Source organism: Poecilia reticulata, chromosome 21 (genome assembly GCF_904066995.2).
Source record: "Poecilia reticulata chromosome 21, P_reticulata-male-v2, whole genome shotgun sequence".
NCBI lineage: Eukaryota > Metazoa > Chordata > Actinopteri > Cyprinodontiformes > Poeciliidae > Poecilia > Poecilia reticulata.
Window position 1 is genome coordinate 18,013,436 of NC_088850.1, and position 18,368 is coordinate 18,031,803.

At 41.7% G+C, this 18,368-nt stretch overlaps 1 long non-coding RNA gene across 2 annotated transcripts in view; it reads right to left on the reverse strand.

The window, feature by feature from the left end:
* Positions 1–206: 206 nt before the first annotated feature.
* Positions 207–18,368, reverse strand: part of LOC103457848 (uncharacterized) — a 30,225-nt gene continuing 12,063 nt past the window's right edge. For both annotated transcript variants that reach the window (XR_532487.3, XR_014085595.1), the window contains exon 4: positions 207–544. This is a non-coding gene — a long non-coding RNA (uncharacterized LOC103457848). The remainder of the gene's footprint in view (positions 545–18,368) is intronic.

Sequence of the window (18,368 nt, forward strand, 5' to 3'; positions counted from 1 at the left end):
GGCCCGAGGTGAGAAAACAGATGAAGTGCTAGACTCCGGAGCGAGGTTCAAACATGTGAAAGACACACGGACACAATCCTGAATTAGAGCGATACGATCTCAGCTGGAATCTTCCATTTTCAGGCTAAACTCACTCGAAGATCATTTTTCGGCAGTCGGGTTTGGATTTTGCTTTCGCTCTATCTGGAAAGAACATCACGTTGAGCGGCCGTCCAAGGTTGGGAATCGGAGGGATCGTTACCAAATTCAGTTACCCGTATCCCCAGCTCATGGCACGGTCCAACTAATCAAGATGCATGATTTGTTACAGACAGGGAATCTCTTTGCTCCAAGATAGATAAGCTTCTTCCATGTAGGCGGCTTTAAACTACTCCAAGATTGCTGGAGGACTCAGAAAGGGGGGGAAGTCCAACAGGTTCGACATGTCACAATACGTCAAGTCGGTCGTAAATTATGTCAAATACTATTAGCCGTTCTTGAAAGCAGATCTTTTTTCTCCTTGTGTGCTTTGGCTAGCCGCGGAGCTAAGTCAGAGTGCAGACACCTGGAAAGGAAAGAGAGAGAAAAGAGCATTAACAGGATAGCAGAAACGGGGGGGATTACAGGAGGATAAGGGATGAGAGGTCTGCTCGGAGGTGTAGTCGTAAATCGGGCCACGTCTAGTCGGAGAATCACGGCGGATTGGAGCGCATGATTTACGAGGTCTTTATGGCCAGGGGAGGTGGCATTACACACTGCAAAGAGTTACAAATGGAGAGGCATTAACCTCTACCTGCTGCTGTCAGACAGATACAGTCGCTCCCGAGCTCGGAGGAGGACTGCCATCAATGAGCTTCGGGAGTTATAACCCTCCATAATAGATAATCTGTGTGTTCAGTGGTGGAAAAAGACCCACATCAACTTCTCTGTCATCACTCGGCTGGTGAAAGTGAACCATTTATTTCTGCGCTTTGAAAAGGGCAGGTTACTCACATCTTTCAAGCCAGCCTTCTCTCGAGTGCGTTTTTTTTTCTTCTTTTTTTTAAATACCACGTAGAAATCCTCGTGAAAATGAAAAATGTCCGGGGCTCAAACGGCCTGTGTGTTCCGCGTGATGAAATGAGCCGGCGGAGTAGCACCAACAGAGGTGAAGGTGATAAATTCGACAGGCGCGCTGTGAAAACACATCAAACCGAGGGACCCCTCCCGTGCCCCCACACACCCTTCTCCAAACATTTCGGGCTCGTCGGAGCACCTTCGCATTTATTTGTTTTTTAATTCGCTCTCATGCATTTTAATAGATCCATTACCTATAAATATCCGAGCGTACACAGGGACACATCCTTTAGCGCCGACCAAGAATAACAAGCCCAGGAAGGCTCAGATAGAGGGGGCAGTGTGTTCATTATGATATGCGGCGTTCAATTGCCACATTAATTAAGCAGCTCCAGTCAGCAGTGGCAGAGTGAGCGACGGGACCGGTCACTGGAGGCACGGCTGACGCTCTGCCAAATCTAAGCCTCTGTGTCCGGCGCCTGATTTATGGACGCAGGCAAGATTTGGGGTGAGGGGGGGGGGGATCCAGGAGTCATATTTTTAGTGGGCGGTAGTGCCGTGCACATGTGCAGGGACTTAGGGGCCTCCCCTGTGGGACGCCATTCATCTCTCATCACTGCCATGTTGATAACATCCCCCCTCTATAAGATACACACATCCTCATTCAGCAAACACACTCTTACTCTTGGAGGGACCAGGTGGCGGTCAGCTTCCTACAAGAGGGGTTACATAAATACACAGCCGGCGTTGAGATGACACTAGGTCTCTGGTATACTTTTTTTTTTTTTGTAATCCTTTTGTAAGTTTGTGATTTGCGGATGTTTAACAGGAAGTCATTGAGGACTGTGTACAGCCCCGTTTCCTTCCTGCTCAGACGGAGGGGTAATTGGACCATGTTTTAACAGCTCCACGGCTGCACTAACCCTTCCCTCTTTCTAAATGCGTCTTCCTACGTGCTACTTCGTATCGATTTCCCTATCGATTTTTGAATGTGTAATTAAACCGGGAAAAACCGGGAGGCATTGCTCGGCGCCGGACGTCGCTCAACCTCTCTGCACATGTGTCGATAATGACGTTCCCAAATCGTTTGCATATCAGAATGGTTGATTATGAGCGTGGCATGCGTGAGCACAAACTTGCCGGGTCAGCAAGCAAAAAGGGAAGGGCAGGGAGATGAAAGGCCCATCGCACATCAACTGAACACACACATCTGAAAAAGCTTTGCATCAGTAAACATGGTTTAAAAATGGTCTAACGTGCATGTTTACGGTGGTAAAAAGATGCATACCCATGCCTAATAGGTCAAAAAGTGTTAAGTATTTAAGCTACTGTTTTACTTAGAAACACCTTTCTAATAAAAAATAAAATAAAATTGGGAAAGACCCCAACTCTAATTTTAGATAGGATTTATATCTATCAATTAATTACGCTTATTTGTATAGCATATTTCAGCAAAGTGCTTTCCCTCATAAAAACACAAAAGCAAAAAAATTCAAGGCTATATAAGGATGCTGGTGGGAGAATAAGGGGGAATGCATGGACCTAAACACAGGGCAATCCTACAAAATAAAAAACAAAAACTAGTGAGAATGCAGAAGAGTTGAGCCAAGGGGGACAGCTCACTTTCCAGCAAGACGATGACCCTAAAAATGTAGGAAAAGCAAAGAAAATAAAAATCTTTGTCCTTTTACATCAGTGTTTGTTTTTTGGTTTACTTTTGTGTTCGTCAGGAGTCACTTCTACATTATTTGTTGCTTAAAATGCCTCACCATATTCAATCCATTTCTCTATTATTACAAAAAAGTTGTTGCCATATTTATTTCTTTTTTGTGTTCAGTTTTAGTTTATTCTTACGTTCTGCTGTTTGTGCATTTAGATTTACTTTTCTTATTTCAGTGTACCTGTTTGCTCTCTTCCACAGGTGTTCCTAATTCCCTGATTAACACAGCTGCATTCAGCAGCTTTTTCCACTTTTCCCTCAGCATTGTTCTTTGTCGGTCCATCTGCTCATTTTGCACTACACTGCTGAATACTACTTCTGGTTTGTTTTTGAACATAGTTAGTTTTATTATCTTCAGTTTATGTTTCTGGATTTTGGACCTTTGAGTTTGTTTTTGTAAGTTCCCTTTTGTTTTTCTTAAGCATCTTTCTGCCTCCCGTTGCCTTCATGTTGGGACGGTCCAGTCAAAGTCCAAACTTAAACTACTGACATTTTGGCAAAATCTGAGAAGTAATGATTGCTCCAGCAAATTTATCTAAACGTGATCCAGAGACAAACCCAAAGGTACTTCCTGTTGTGAACAAAAGCGCGTCACACTTTTCAGAACTTTATTTATAAAAATGACCCTTTTGCGAATTCACAATCATGCTCTTCTTACTATTTTTCTATCATATAAAATTCCTGTAAAATACTTTTAAACTTGCAGTTGCGATGTGACAAAATGTAAAAAGGTCAAATACTATAGCAGAGACCTGTGGGTAGGAAAGGACTAACTATAAAAGACATAGGTTGTCACTGTATACATCATAAAATATGATCAAACCCTAAATTCCCAAATCTCATCCCTAAATTCCTGTTTCAGTCTGGAACAGACTTGAAAATCTTTTAAAAACTATTATGTCAACTACTGTATTAAATAAATCCCGATTAATAAAAACTCTACAGTCCTGTTTATGTCCTTAGGTACAGTCTCTACTTGGCTGAATATTAGTGCTTGATCGCCTAATTGAATGTAAAGACTAAAGTGGTTGACACAACCGATCTAGCACAAATCGTATTACGCAGCACTACATTTATCTTACTGGATCAACACTTGAGAGTCATCCGATCTGAAAATAAAGAGAAGGGAGAATGGTAATGCTGCGGTGATCGAAACACGCTGCATTTTTCATTAGTGTCAGAGACCAGTAAGTGACAGGAGACTGGAAACTGGCAGGAGCTCCTGGCTCCACAACTGCACACTAAAGACCAGCTGAAATGTATTCATGTATGCTGATCTGCTGCTGGTTCCGCTCACAATGTGTTGCTGAGCCAGATGGTTTTTTTTGCTTGCGTTCCGCTTTCCTTTTCTTTTTTTTCTTTTTTTGCTCGACTTCTGGTGTTCCAGAAGTTCCACACGTTTCTAAAAGAGATTTTTATTTATGATGAACTGATTTGATTAAAGTCAATAAAGTTCAGACAAAAAGATTACAAATTCTGCCGACACGGTGCTTGCTCCTGAAGATATACAGTAATTATTTTCATATGAGGGCCCCAGAAGCAGCCCGCTGTACAAGTCAGGCATGATGTCGCTCTTATTTTCTGGAGATTGATAAATGTTTTAATTCCTGTGGCGCACAAACACAAAGCAGTAAAAAAAAAAAAAAGAATAATGTAATAATTGTTGCCCAGCAGAATATGAATAAATCATTTTGAGCCGATATCAGAATATAGCCAAACATATAATTGAACACAGATTTCGTCCTGACAAAACAGGGTAGGGGGTGGGGGGAAAAAGGAAACAAACTTTATTTCATTTGCCACTGGGATGCTGCCTCTGTACAGTAAGAATGAAAACCACAAATTGGTCTCAACAATTCCTATACCTCTGGAGTTGGCCACTTTTAAATTGGCCCGTTCGTAGATTATAAATACGGCTATTTGATGGCTCTGTTATTATGGTGGATGGGGGAGGAGAGAGGGCAAAAGGGGGAGTTGTGGCTATAGGGCTTGATGGTTTCTCTTGATGTGGCCGAAAGCTTTGAGCTTCCACACCACACGCCTCTGCGCTCCGCGACAGGAAAACACAGGAGATCACTTCCAAATGCACACGCACATGTACGTGCAGGCCCTACATGCGCTCAATAGAAGGAAGCTGCAAACTGTACGAACATCTCGTCCATTAACCACACAGCGCCCTGAAGTGTTGGGCCGCTGAAAGCCTTCCATCCTTCATCTCCGAACAGAAGCGTGTTTAAGTGTTTTTATGGGAACGACTCCCCGTTCACACGCGTCAATCTCGTTCATCTGAAATTCAAATGTGGGTTTTTACAGTCTTTTTAAGTGGCTGAATTTTTATTCCTTTCTGCGTTAAACAGCAGTGAAGGTTATTCATCTTTTATCTTGAGCTGCTTTTTTTGTGTCACAAACAGCAGGCGCCTTGAATGCTCTCACGAAGGCCGAGATCCCCGTCCCTGTTTGTGTGGTGCAAGGTCAAGGTAGCAATCACGGAGTGAAACAGTGAATGGTGAAAAAAAGAAAAAAAAATCCCATTTCTTCACGAATCTCGTTTTTAACAAGAACCTCGGGTTGTTTTCTCTCTCCACTTTTTCCTTTTGTATGTGGTCTTTTCCAGAGCACGCACACGCACAGTTGTGTTTTCATGTCTTCTGGATACTTTATGTTAATTTCCATTCATTTTCTACAGCCTAGGCCTTACCCTAATCATCGCATACCTAGCCCATAGCCCCGAAACAGTATTTCCTACATAGCGACCAGGATTTGTCCCCACGAGAAGCAGTGGTCCCCGCAACCCTGCATTGTAGACAGAAAGGTTCCATAAAAACCAGGTTCTCTCTCTCTCTCTCTCTCTCTCACACACACACACACTTCTTCCGCTTACTGTGGGTAGTCGCTGCTAGGCTGACTCAGCCCTCAGCACTATTCTTGGGCTCTGACGAACAGTGTTGATGTAGTCTGTCTGATGGGTTACACACGGCATGAACCGGCCTTTGTTCCCCCGGCCACTTCGCTCGCCCTCGTCTCTCCTCCCACAAGTGCCGCTTGACCAGTCAAGCAACTGATGAAGCGTAAGCAAACCGCTTTAGATCAACAAAAGGAGTTGATCTTTCAGTAAGTGAGTGGGCCACTCTAGTGAAATGTGATACCACAACTACTGCATAGGCATAACACAAAAATAAAAGCGACCGCAAATATGTCAGTGTTTTCGCTTGGCCCTGGGAGACGAGTCAACGTGTGAATAACATAGAAGTAATAAAAAAAAAAGATGGATGCAGTCGCCCACACTGAAAAGCTGAAGCGCATCCAGGTGGGCCTTGCAGTTTGTTACCAGTGATTGAAGCCTAGTGCAGGGTCCAAAGTGCTAAAAACCTTCCACATGAAATACTAATACTCTTAAGTTTGCTACTGCATATCTGCTGTATGAATAATTAACTGCATTTGACCTTCATTTTAATCAGAGTACCAAACATATTGGACATGTCAGTAGTGTCAGGGGCAGAAGTGATAAAACTATTGAAATCCACAAATATTTTTTATACGAGCCACCTTTACAAAATTGGCATAAGCTCGACTGAATTGTCGAAGCAAAGACTGTTATAACGTTACTTAATCTTGTTATGATGTCAGCACAGAAGAAGATGGACTCGCATCTGGATGATGAATGCTTGAAACTGCTCCTTCTCACACATTTCAACTTCTTTTGTATCAATTTGGCTAAACATTTGTTGATCTTTGGGGGAATTCAAAGGACATTGACTATTCACTCTTGGTTTATCAGCGATGGCAAAGACAAAAATATGACACTTGAAGTGCGTAACTTGATGTACCTGCTCATAAGAGTATACAAGGGTTGTTCTTTCTCACTTTTGGTTAGTGGCTAAGAGAAATGGACATGTGAGCCACAACATATTTATTCCCCAGAGAAACAGGTAGTCATTGACTGCTAATAAAAAGTTCCTAATAACTCTAAGCATCTTAAATGAGTAGATTATAATTTTAAACAGACTACAATTCTACTTTGTGAGACTTTCTTAATTTTCTTAATTTTCACAGACTAAATTTACTCAAGTGAAAGGTTAGATTTTTTTAAACTAAAATGAATGCTGTAAGATTACTGCAATAAAAGACTTTATTTAATTTCTTCTAATTGCAATTAAGTGGTCTTGAACCCTAAATCTAGAAAACATTTATTTTTACAATAAAGCATCCTAATAATGGAAATCCAAAAGTATCTGTCATAAATGTATGTGAATTCGCCTTAAGACAAAACCTGCCAGTCTTCATACTACAATAAATTAACTAAAATTACCAAATTGAACATATCAGTACATCTATATTAATAGGACAGCAGAGACATTAAACAAATATAACTTGAGATGATATTACATTGGAATTGTTGTGAATAAAAGTCTTTAAAGAAAAATATTTTAAGTATATTACTAGCTCATTTTTAAGAAGAGTACTGATTTTGCTCGGCATGCACACTTCAGTATAAATAAGAGAGGGTTTCCAAATTGTCCAAGAAGAAACAAAAAAGGCTCATTGAGATTGCAAAGTAATGTAATAAAGTTTATTGTCAGACATAAAGGCCCCTGACAGTTTTCCTGACCGCAGACTCAACAAACTCGTTCGTGACCATCTATTGTAGAATTCCTTACCACTTTCTTTTCTTTTTTTTTCTTTTTTTATCTGTTCGGGACCTGAAGGGGCCAACTGCTTCATAACTTGAATCCAGTCAAATAAATATGGCAATAAACAGAGAGCGAGAGGAACAGCTACACTGCGTCCAAGCTGCCTGTCGACGCTGTCACCCATTGAGATGTGAGATAAATTAAAAGCATATCTAATATTAAGCGAGTGGCGGCAGGACTCAAACTCAAACCATCTGTCTGCATGTATTTGCAAAATGCATGAAAAGATGGGAGGCTGCTGAAGGCAAATGTTGCCTATTAGCGGGTGGCATGAGAGAGACATGAAAAGGCTCCAATGCCCCTGAAAAATACCGTAGCCGTCATCAGATTATCACATCTGAGAGGAAAGTCAAATCGTTGCTGAACTCGGAAGGTAAAAGGGACCTTTAAAGATTGGTAGTTTGTGAATCTCTTGGCGTGAAACGATTGATGGAAGGCCTGGGGACAGCGAGGAGAATGAACACACAATATGACAGAGGTACTAATGGAGATATGCTGACAGCAGGTGTCGATCTGAGAGCAGAGGAACTGGGAGGTATCTGTTCTCCGTGCGTGACCCAAATTTCTGGAAACAACAGAGCGCAAACGGAGACCTGGATGTCTTGATTCATCAGTTGCGTTGTAACAAACCGTCTCTACTTTTTTTTTTTTTGGTAGTCGGCATGGCTGCCATCAACTCAAGAAAATGGGATAATTAACTCGTAAGTTTAAAACTGCAAACTTGTTTAAATGGTTTTTTTATGCAGCAGGCCAAACAAGAGGCCCCCGTTAACTATGGAAGAGCAGCAGCTTGGGTATACAGTACCTTTGCGTAGGTCCATTCCCGAGCCAGAACAGGCCTTGGTAATCAATAACTCACAACATAAAATGAAACTACAGGAAGTACATTGTCCATTTGCAACTGTGACGACACCATTTGACCTTAAATGTGTGCTTTTAAGCCTTAAACCTGGACAGAATTGTGGAATTTAACAAACAAAATGTTATCCCCAACAAGCAGGGAAAGCTATAGTGCAGGTTCTGAAGTATTTTGGTTGCTACAACCTGCTGTACTTGTATCCTGGTTCCTTGTGGACCAACTCAGTTTTCCTCTTCACACATACAGAAGAATATGACCAGTTCTGGTTAAAAAGGTTAAAATCCTCCAAATAAAACATCAAAGATATCCTCCAAGAAAACATTAGAAAACTCAAAGCTTAGCACTCAATATTCTGCTGAACCAACAAACAGTGAATTCTTTTGTCAGTAATTAGTTTAATTATTTTTTTTCATTAACCACATAATTACACACGGTGTTGATGAAATAATACGGCTGAAATGTAAAAAAGTGGAGTTAAGAAAAAAAAATAATGCATTGGGATTTCATGGATCCCAACATTTTCCTGTGTAAGTGAGCATGTTTTCAGACTATGTTGCTGAACGTTCCTAGCATGTGTATATGAAAACAACAGAGCATTCCTGTAACCCAGTCGTGATGGCTCAAGCACGAAGAACTAATTCCAAGTTAATTGTGCACTTTTGTAGTTTATCCTGGAAGGGGCCTCCATATTTTTCCCTCCAAGGTGAGAGTCTGCCGACTGCTGGGTCTGTGAGTGTGTGGGCGCAGCCAAAGTTCAGCTTCCACACACAAACAGTTTTTTTTATGAGGACCCACGATGTATGTGTGATTCTCTACTCGCATTAAAACCTTACCTTAATGCCTCCTTCAATTTATACAACACAAACCTAAAGCTCATGCTCAGAAATGAAAGCTTTTATTTGGACCTTGCTTTTCGTTTTCTCTGAGTGGATTTGCTGTTACAGCAGATATTAGCGGTAGCTTCTTTTGCCGTCTTTTTCTGTTTCTCAGGCCACTGTACATGTAAGTAATGTCAGTAACAGCCCCATCCAGATGTCTTTAATTCATATGTGAGTGAAGATTTAGTCGGCTGATGTTCTTAAATAGAATCAAAACTTTATTAGAGAGGAGCCCGAACCTTGTTCTGCCTTCAGAGGGGCCACAGTTGGACATAATTTAAGCTGTCAGTTTTTCTGTGGAGATTTCATCCTCGATTTTGTGTCTGATAAGGACCGTTTTAAAGCTTAGGGACGAGAACAGCCGTGTGACACGACAGTAAATCACGGTTTACGTGAGTGAGGACGACAGGGATCGATGTAAATTGGATCAAAGCGAGGTTCAAGCAAATTCCAATTTTACATGGTGGTGGACCCACATGGGTTTGTCCATTTAAGGCCCATGTAGGCTGTGGCCCTACATGGGCAAACCCATGTGGGGCCACCGTGGAACCCGCGGACAAACTCATATGGGACCCATATATCAGCCCTCCTTTCCCCCACATGGGGCCCACCTAGTTATGCTGGCAGGGTTGGAGTTTGTGGCGTGACTCGCTAAAACACAGATGAAGGCAATTTTTTGGACCACATTTATTCAAGTGTATCAGATTAAAGGGGGCCAAAATGCAAATGCTTGTAAACCTTTTTTTTTAACTAATCGAACATGTAACAGCTTTAATATTCCAACTCTTGGAGTTGCTGAAGTTTATAATAAAATGCAAAAAGTTCAAGGGGGATGAACACTTTCTTACTGTAGGTCTTTTTTTTTTTTCATAAAACTATTGAATCCCGAAAAGAACTACCGCAAAGCCTTTTCATTAGTTGCATAATGATCAGCAGATGCCACCAACTAATCTAATGATGAACATCAACTGGAGAGACTTTGTCAAAAGCTTTTAAAGCGTTGTGATTTCAGCAGATCTCTAGATCATTTTACTGCCTGTAATTGAGGGGGCTCTGGTTGCTGGTCATAATAAATTATGTCACATAAATCAATCCGGTGAGCAGAAAGAAAGAGAGAGAGAGAGAGAAAAAAAACAGGAGAAGAAGAAAAATCTCCATTCACGACGGGAAGAATGAAAGCATTGTCTGTGCGGCCTCGGACGTTACTGTACGACGTCGCTCCCCCCGAACCTCCGCCCCGCGCGAAAGAGACAAATCACCCCGGGCCTTCATGAGTGAGGCATGGTGGGAGGCCAAGATGAATACAGTACATTTCCCCTCACTGTTTCCCCCTCAACTAAAACACGGCAATTAAAACGTCTCCATGGCAGCAGGGCTCGAAGGAGCCAACAGCTCAGTGAGAGACGCAGACCACAGCCTCTGTTGTAATTGAAACGGGGCCTACAGTCTTAACAGCAACAGCCACATTTATTTATTTTCAGCCGTTTAAAATGTCTGAGATCTTTGTCTTGGAGAGCTAATTGCTGCTTCCGACAGGAAGACAGTGAGTCAATGGCTAGTTTATGTACAAAGAGATTTTAATCTGATCTCCCTTCTTGTCGTCGACCTCGTGGTTATCAGTCACAAAATATGGAAAGTATGAGTCCCGTCCCGGCGTTGTCCCGACAGGAGAAACTCGACTTGTTTTTGCTGAGATCGGCTAAATATTTAAAGCGTTTCTCGAGGTGTAAACATTCGGTGAGTTATTCTTGCGGCGGGGTAACGTCTGTTTTGTTGTTATTTACGTCGCTCCAGCCCATTACGTCATGCGGATTATTTGCGCGAGAGTTTGATTAGAGGTCTCGGAAAATCCGCAAAAATGCCCAAAATTGTTCTTTTTTTCGGTGCCTGGCAAATGCCGCGTAGAGGAGTAGGGGGGGGAAAAAAACAAAACAAGAAAGCATTGGGTGAAAGGAATGTAATCATGCTATACTCATGGCTGTCAGTGCACTGAAAGATCCTTTCAGAATCCCATCCGATGAGTCTCCCAGACCACTCCAGTAAAGTAGAAAATGGGAAATGTCATACTTTCTCTCTCAACGACCACACACTCTCCGGACTAGCAGAGCCCCAGAGGAGCAGAGGCCACTTCTGCAGTAACCAGAGATTTTTGATTTCTCTGTAACCCTCCACACTTTTTTTGTCATTAACGGTATGCATTCTAATTCCCTCCGTGTGCATTTTTACACTTTCTACGCAGTTTTAGCACTTTTTTTTGTGTCTTTTTCAAATTTGCCAAACATGTGGCGAGACGAGATGGAGGCACCGACGACATGGTCACTGAGCACATCTGTCAGCCAGCTGTGCATGTGTTTACACCTGACCTCAGCCAAGTCACCGTCTGGCACTCCTGTTCACTTTACCTCCACCCAACTACCCCCACCTTTCCCCATGGCCCCCCACTGCAGGTTTTCCTTCCTTGCTGTCGAGGAAACTCTTCTCTCAACTGAGCTCCTGCAGCTTGGTGGCTTATTTGATTACAGTAGGCACGAATTTAACTGGTGTCAGCTCTAAAAACGTAATTTCAAAGAGAGTGATTATGACCAAAGTCTAACTTGCTCAGATGCCTGAATTTGATGTTCCTAATAAGATCCGGCAAAGATTTGGTGAAGGCCTGTGAAGCTCTCAAACATCCTCGGTGAATATTGGTGAACAATTTGCATCAGAAAAGTTTAAGGAATGGAGCGGAAAGGTCAGGGAGAAACTTATGGAGAAGTTATAAGTTACTTGACAAAATTCCAAGCTTTAAACGCTGTTTCATCAATCACCCAAAAATGGAGAACCTATGACTCTTCTGCAAATCATGACACTGCAGTCAACCCTGATGGCAAGATGAAGCAGAGATAAAGGAAGTGGTAAGGGTCAGTGGGAAGATGAATGCACTGAAAAGAGAGAATGATGCTCCAACTTAGAAAAAAAGACTTAATTGGTTACATGTAATTGAACTAAGTTTGTCAAACGTACTTTATTTACATCAGAAAGTTTAAGGAGTGGAGACACTTTATATATTTACTTGGATAAAAGTAATGTAATAAACTGGAACCAATTAACTCTTTTTTTTTTAAAGTTGGATCACCTGTTTTCTTTTTTCAGTGTGGAGTGATGGCAATAACTGGCAAATTGTTAGAGGCTGCAAAAGTCTTTTTAGTCAGGCAGATGTTTGACTTCCAGCAGGGTAGTAACCTAAGTTGTAGCCAAAGATGCAATGGAACCACTGGGATCAAAGCATGTTTGTGTGTTAAAAATGGTCTACTTAAAGACCAGAGGACCTTAAATCAGTTGAAAAATTGATGACTCTATATCTGAATCTGACTCGGCATGTGCAAAACTGCTTGAGAGAGATACTCTCGAGAGTAGCATCGCAAATTAGCATCGGTGCGACAGACATGTTAAATATGTATACTTGTCAAATAAATAAAAATAATAATTATAAAAAATACTGTTCAAACTTTTATTTACAATGACTACAGTAAGACATTTGAATTCCACTTCTCAGATATGACCTACTTTGTGTGGGTCCATTTCATAAAATCACTGCAAAAAAAAAAAAAAACACTCAAGTTTGTGGCTGCGACATGACAAAAGCGGGGGAAAAGTTCAAAGGACATCACTGCCTCTGCAGAGCACTGTGAGGCATTGCTCCCTTTCCCCACAAGCAGATTACATCCAATGATTATGCTTCGGGCGAGCAACACAAACATTACATATACTCTGACTTTCATAGGGGAATTTATGTCCTTTCTTTACACAAATGAAGCTGTTTGAGAAGACAAGTGTTTACTTCTGGACGGACAGGGGAAAATCTTGGTTTGACCGATTGCTAAACAGTGCAAATCACCATGATAAAAATGATGCATTAAAATCAGCATCCGATAAACACAAGTCAGGGCGTCACAGGAGCACAGACTTTGATACAAAGAGGGTTTTTCTCTCCTCTTTGTGTTTCTTCGCCGGTCTGTAGGTGGCCAACCGCTGATCCGGGTCTGGAGAGTAGCGAGACGCCGGTTTAGAGAAGGACTTGGGGTTTTAGCTGTCATTTTGTGGAAACAAACAAATCTTGGTAATCAAAGTCAGTGTTTGGAGGAAGTCAAAGTCAAATTTCTTCTTCCCTACCAACCATGGATTGTTTCGTTCAAGGAAATTCTCATTGTATTCTAAGTGCCTTTTTAGGTTTCTTGTTTACAGGCCCTTGTCGTCTGCGCTGCGGTTTTAAAAGCGCTCTAAAGTTACAGTTGAGGTCGTCTAATAGAAACTATAGAAACGGCGCTCACAACCGCGTTTGTTTTGGGAAAAGCAAATAGAGTTTTCATATTGCCAAACATTGATACTCTGTAAATTTGCAACTTATGTACGTGACCTAGCATTGTGCTGCAGTTAAAATGCTAACTTTGAAAATGTGGAATCGTTTAGTCCTGGGGGTGTCATGAGTTTACATAACTTTTCTTTTTTTTTCTCTCTCTCTCTACATTTAATAAATAACGACAATGTAGAACCTGTTGTGTGTCTCGGGACACTCGATTAACATAATTTGTAAGCCTGGTGAAGACTAGATCATTTTTATTATTTTCTCAGAAGGTTCCAGCTCTTAAACCTGATATGTGCAAATAAGATTTAGAGTGAGATTTTCTGCTTTTCTTCTCCGCTTTATGATGGAAAATAGCTCAAATGACTACATTAATAAGCTAGAAATACTCTTAAAAAGACTTTATTTTGAAGTCTGTTATTTGTTCACCGCGTTTTACTGCATATTTAGCAATGAACTGTTTCTATTGCCTCTCTTATTTAGCATAAAATTACTTAAAAACTGCTAAATTAGTTGCTTGTCTGCATTTTTTTAACTAAATAATAAATATTTAGACTTAAACAGATCATTTTTGTTCATGTTTTAAATTGTGACCCATATTTCTCAAAAAGAGAATGTAATTTAAAAAAATTAAAAGCAGTAAAAACAATAGAGATATTCCTTACATCAGACAGTCATTTCAATCCTAAGATACTGGCAGGTTTTAAACGCCACCATCACGGGGTCAGAGGTCAGCCCGAGCCAATAGGAACCACATGGATGAGCGCGGCCCGGTGAGCCACACAGTTACGGATCGCTTGCGTTTAATTAGCGGCTTTGCATGAAGCGGAGCTGCGAGCCCACCGCAGAAACACGTGGAAGATGTGACAGTAGGGGAGACGCGACGCTTGGAGGCAGGGGAGGGGTTGGAGGGAAAGGCTCCGGCACCACGGCAACGACTCCGCTCGACACAATGCCCAATGTGCATGCCAGACCCTCTGCAATTAGCTTCTAAGGTTCCCCCTCGTCCTGCGCCTTCTCTCTTTCTTTGTAATGTCGGGAGCTTGGAACGGCTCAATATAATCAAGTCAAGAAAAGTTTATTCTGTTTAGAATTCCATCTGGTTCCAGTGGGGTGGGGGCTAATTTTAGCGGCGTGCAGGAGCGGTATGCAGTGAGGCTGCATGTACCATCCTACTTGGAGCAGTGGAGGGGGGTGGAGGGGCTCTCAGAGCAGACACCCAGACTCCTGAGCAATAGACTGTCCGACTGGTGTTTCTAAACACTGCTGCAGCAGCTCGCCCATCACTCAGCACACCCTGTGTTCCAGCAAAATGTGTCCCTCTGGCACTCACCGCAGGATTCGAGAATCTTTAGCCCTCCCCTAGCCCTCACCCTTTATTTTTTATGTCTTATTTTTGAGGGGGACTTTTTCGCTGCGCCTCTGCGGTTGAGCATCCGCTCCGCTCAAAGCCCTGCCGGGGCAACATCGCCGCTCCGAGCTGTGGTGTTTTGTGACCGGGATGCTGATTGGATGTGGCAACCCGAATAACAGTCGGCCTTGACTGCGCAGTCGCTATGTAGGCCTGCATCACTCACAAGCAAAATTCAAGCTGCAGCGAAAGGATCCCTTTTGTTTCAGTGTAGAATTCAGGAAAAAATATATTTATATTTGATAGAATTGAGAGGAAAGAAAAAAAAATTATTTTAGAGGTAATTTATGAGTGACTCCACTTTTTCCATTTGGAGTTGATAATTGGCTTAAAAAATGTGTTGTGCTTTTCAAAAATGTATTCATTCCAATTCTGCCAAATTTTGTTTTGTTACAGCCACAAACATCCCTCCCTGATTTTTATTAGGATTTTTGTTGTGTTTTGAGGTTATCGTACAGCCAAGTGCAGAGAGGGAAGAGCATGATAAAACTGATAGAAATTCAGAAATCTAGGAGATAAAGGAAGGGACAAAAAACAATAAAACAAAATCAGACTGGCAACAAACCCACACCAGGACTACACACTGTGAAAGACTGAGCAGTGGAGGCATAAAGAACAGGAGATGTCATCAGGAATGGAGGTTTATTTTTTTTTTCTTTAAAAGTTATAAAAGTGGCCATTTTCCAAAGTGTAATAAGCCATAAAAGAGGTCAGCTAAATAAAACTCTTAATTTAAAAAGGGACTTAATGAAAGATTAACTGGGCAAACAAAACACACACAGCTCACAAAAACTGACCTAATAAAGACAGAAGAGGGAAGTTTTTATATAGCGGTTTGGCCGAACCGTTTACTCACAATAGGGGAAAAACTGTGAGTCGTTATTACAAACTAAGCACAACATTACCTGAACCTGCTGAAACCAGCATGGTGTCATGCAGGTGTTTATTTTATCGGAATGCATGGCTGCTATGAATGGAACAGGACTGTGAGAAAGTTGAATATTTGGCAGAATTGACAACAAAATGAGAAAAAAAAACACTCAAAGTCCATCAGTTTGTGATCATTTACTGTGGCAGAGGAACATAAAGTCATGGATAATTGTGCAGTTTATACATTCGCAGATAAACAAAAATGCACATGAACAAAAATGATGGGTAGTTTTTCATTTTTGCACATGTAAATAAAACTCAAAGTGTGGTGCTTTTTTTGTGTTTTGGTAGCTTACGATAAGATCAGGTGCAACCAGTTACCTTCAGTTGTCACTTAATTAGAAAATAGGGCTCCACGTTTATTCACTTTCAGAAAAATAATACAAACCTACCAAGACATGACCATCCACCTAAAAGCTGAACCAGGACAGTATAACCCAGAGAATCAACCAAGTAACTCTGGAGGATCTGTACAGAACCTCCCGGTTCTGCCTATTCAGGTGGTAGAATTTGTTGTCACTCTTTGACCAAAAGTAAGAAAGAAGGCCCAAAAAAGTTGTTTCCACTTTAGCAGAAACCATGTAGGGAACACAGAAATTATCAAAATAATAAAATTTAAAAAATCCCCCTAATTACACCACACCCACTGTGAAGCATGGTAGTGGCCGCATCGTGCTTTTCCTCAGCATAGCTGGTACAGGTTGACAGGACGATTCATGGAGGTAAAAGGACCTTACACACAGTAGAAATGGAATGGTTTAGCTTATAAATGTGTTAGAATGGTCCAGTCAAAGTCCAGCTCTGAACCCAACACAAAATTGTAAAACTGAAGTTATCACACGTGCTCTCCAGTCAGTCAGCATCAGCTTGAGGCGTTTTGAAGAACTATCACAGTAAAGGAGGCTTGATGCGCTGCACAATGTTTGGATTTCTGCTAACAAAAACCTGGGATGTTGCGGCTTTCCTCGTCGCTGCGATGCGTTGGGTCGGGTCCGTGTTGCCGGGACATAAAAGGCGACTTGTCCTCCGTCTGGCTCGCATCGCACCGGGAGGAAAAACCTTTTCACACCCAGCTGAAGAAACCTGAGAGAGCTTATATACGAGCTCTGTGGGAATTGCAGAGTCCAGTAGTGATTCAAACCGGTTAAGAATAACACGCCCTCACCTACTAAGTACTGTGTGAGAAAATATTGTTTTCTTATATTTAAAAAAAAAACAAAAAAAACGTGCTGGTCAGAGCAGAGCGCCGTTTTTGTTCATGTCTCTGGACTGTAATTTGTCATTTCACGTTCAATGTCAGAATCTCACCCGGTGAGAAAACCCTCCAAATCCCAGCTGACCATAAGTAGATTGTTTATAGTTTCGCTAATTCGATTTTAGAGTGCATGATGGATCACGGACAGGGGCGGCAGTCACACGGCCTCTTCGTTCAGGCTCTTTGTACGTTAAATTATTTACAGTCTTACGGCGAAAATGTTCTGTTTTCTCAGAGGAGGATTTGTGTGTGTGTGTGTGTGTGTGTAGGGGTGTGTATGTGTGTGTGTGTAGGGGTGTGTGTGTGTGCGTGTGTGTGTGTGTGTGTGTGTGTGTGTGTGTGTGTGTGTGTGTGTGTGTGTGTGTGTGTGTGTGTGTGCATGTGTCTCATTACTACAATGTTTTTCATTACTACAATGTTTTTTATGCTGAACACACAGCCAGGGGGATGTAAATATCACTTATGTGTTAATGTTTCGCCGTCAAGTTTTAATAGCGCAGGGATTTTAGTTTCCTGTAATTAATAAACTTAAACATGTGAAAACGGTGCAAACGACTATTTTTAACAGCAGAATGTGAATCAAAGGGAATGAAATATTAACAGAATTAAAAAAATAATAATAATAAAAAATGACGGATATTATTGCTCGACGCAGATGCATAGCTTAGGAATAAAAAAAGCAGGGGAAATAAAAGCAGTCATTTATCCTCCATTCCCAGTCGTTCCGACCGTTTTTCCTTCAATTAACCTGAAGGCGAAGTATAGATTGGTCATCGGCGAATGCTGTTATTAATCTCTGTCTGCAGTCTTAACAAATGAAGGGTACAATCATATGGAAACAATCTGGCCCCTGCCCTCCGAAAGACAGAAAACAGAGCCAAATGAAGAACATCCTTTCTCTTAAGACCTGTAATTTGTTTTTATTACCTATTAGGTAAAACACCTCATTTATCACTGTCAGGGCCTTCACAAAATGATAGCTGTCCGCATGTAAATCAGCGAACGCGATGTATGGCTCAGAATTAAGTGGGCCCTTTCTTATGAAATGCTCCACTCTGTGGGCTCAGTGACCCAGCGAAGCCACCCACGTCCAGACGTTTTTCTTTTGCGAGGGCTGTGCTGGAAAAAGCGAGCGGGGAACACTTCAAAACAGAGCTGATTAAGCACAGGCCGAACTGTGTGTTTCTGTACGCCACACGGGAGAAGCCAGGCACATGAATGCGTGAGTGTGTGTGTGTGTGTGTGAT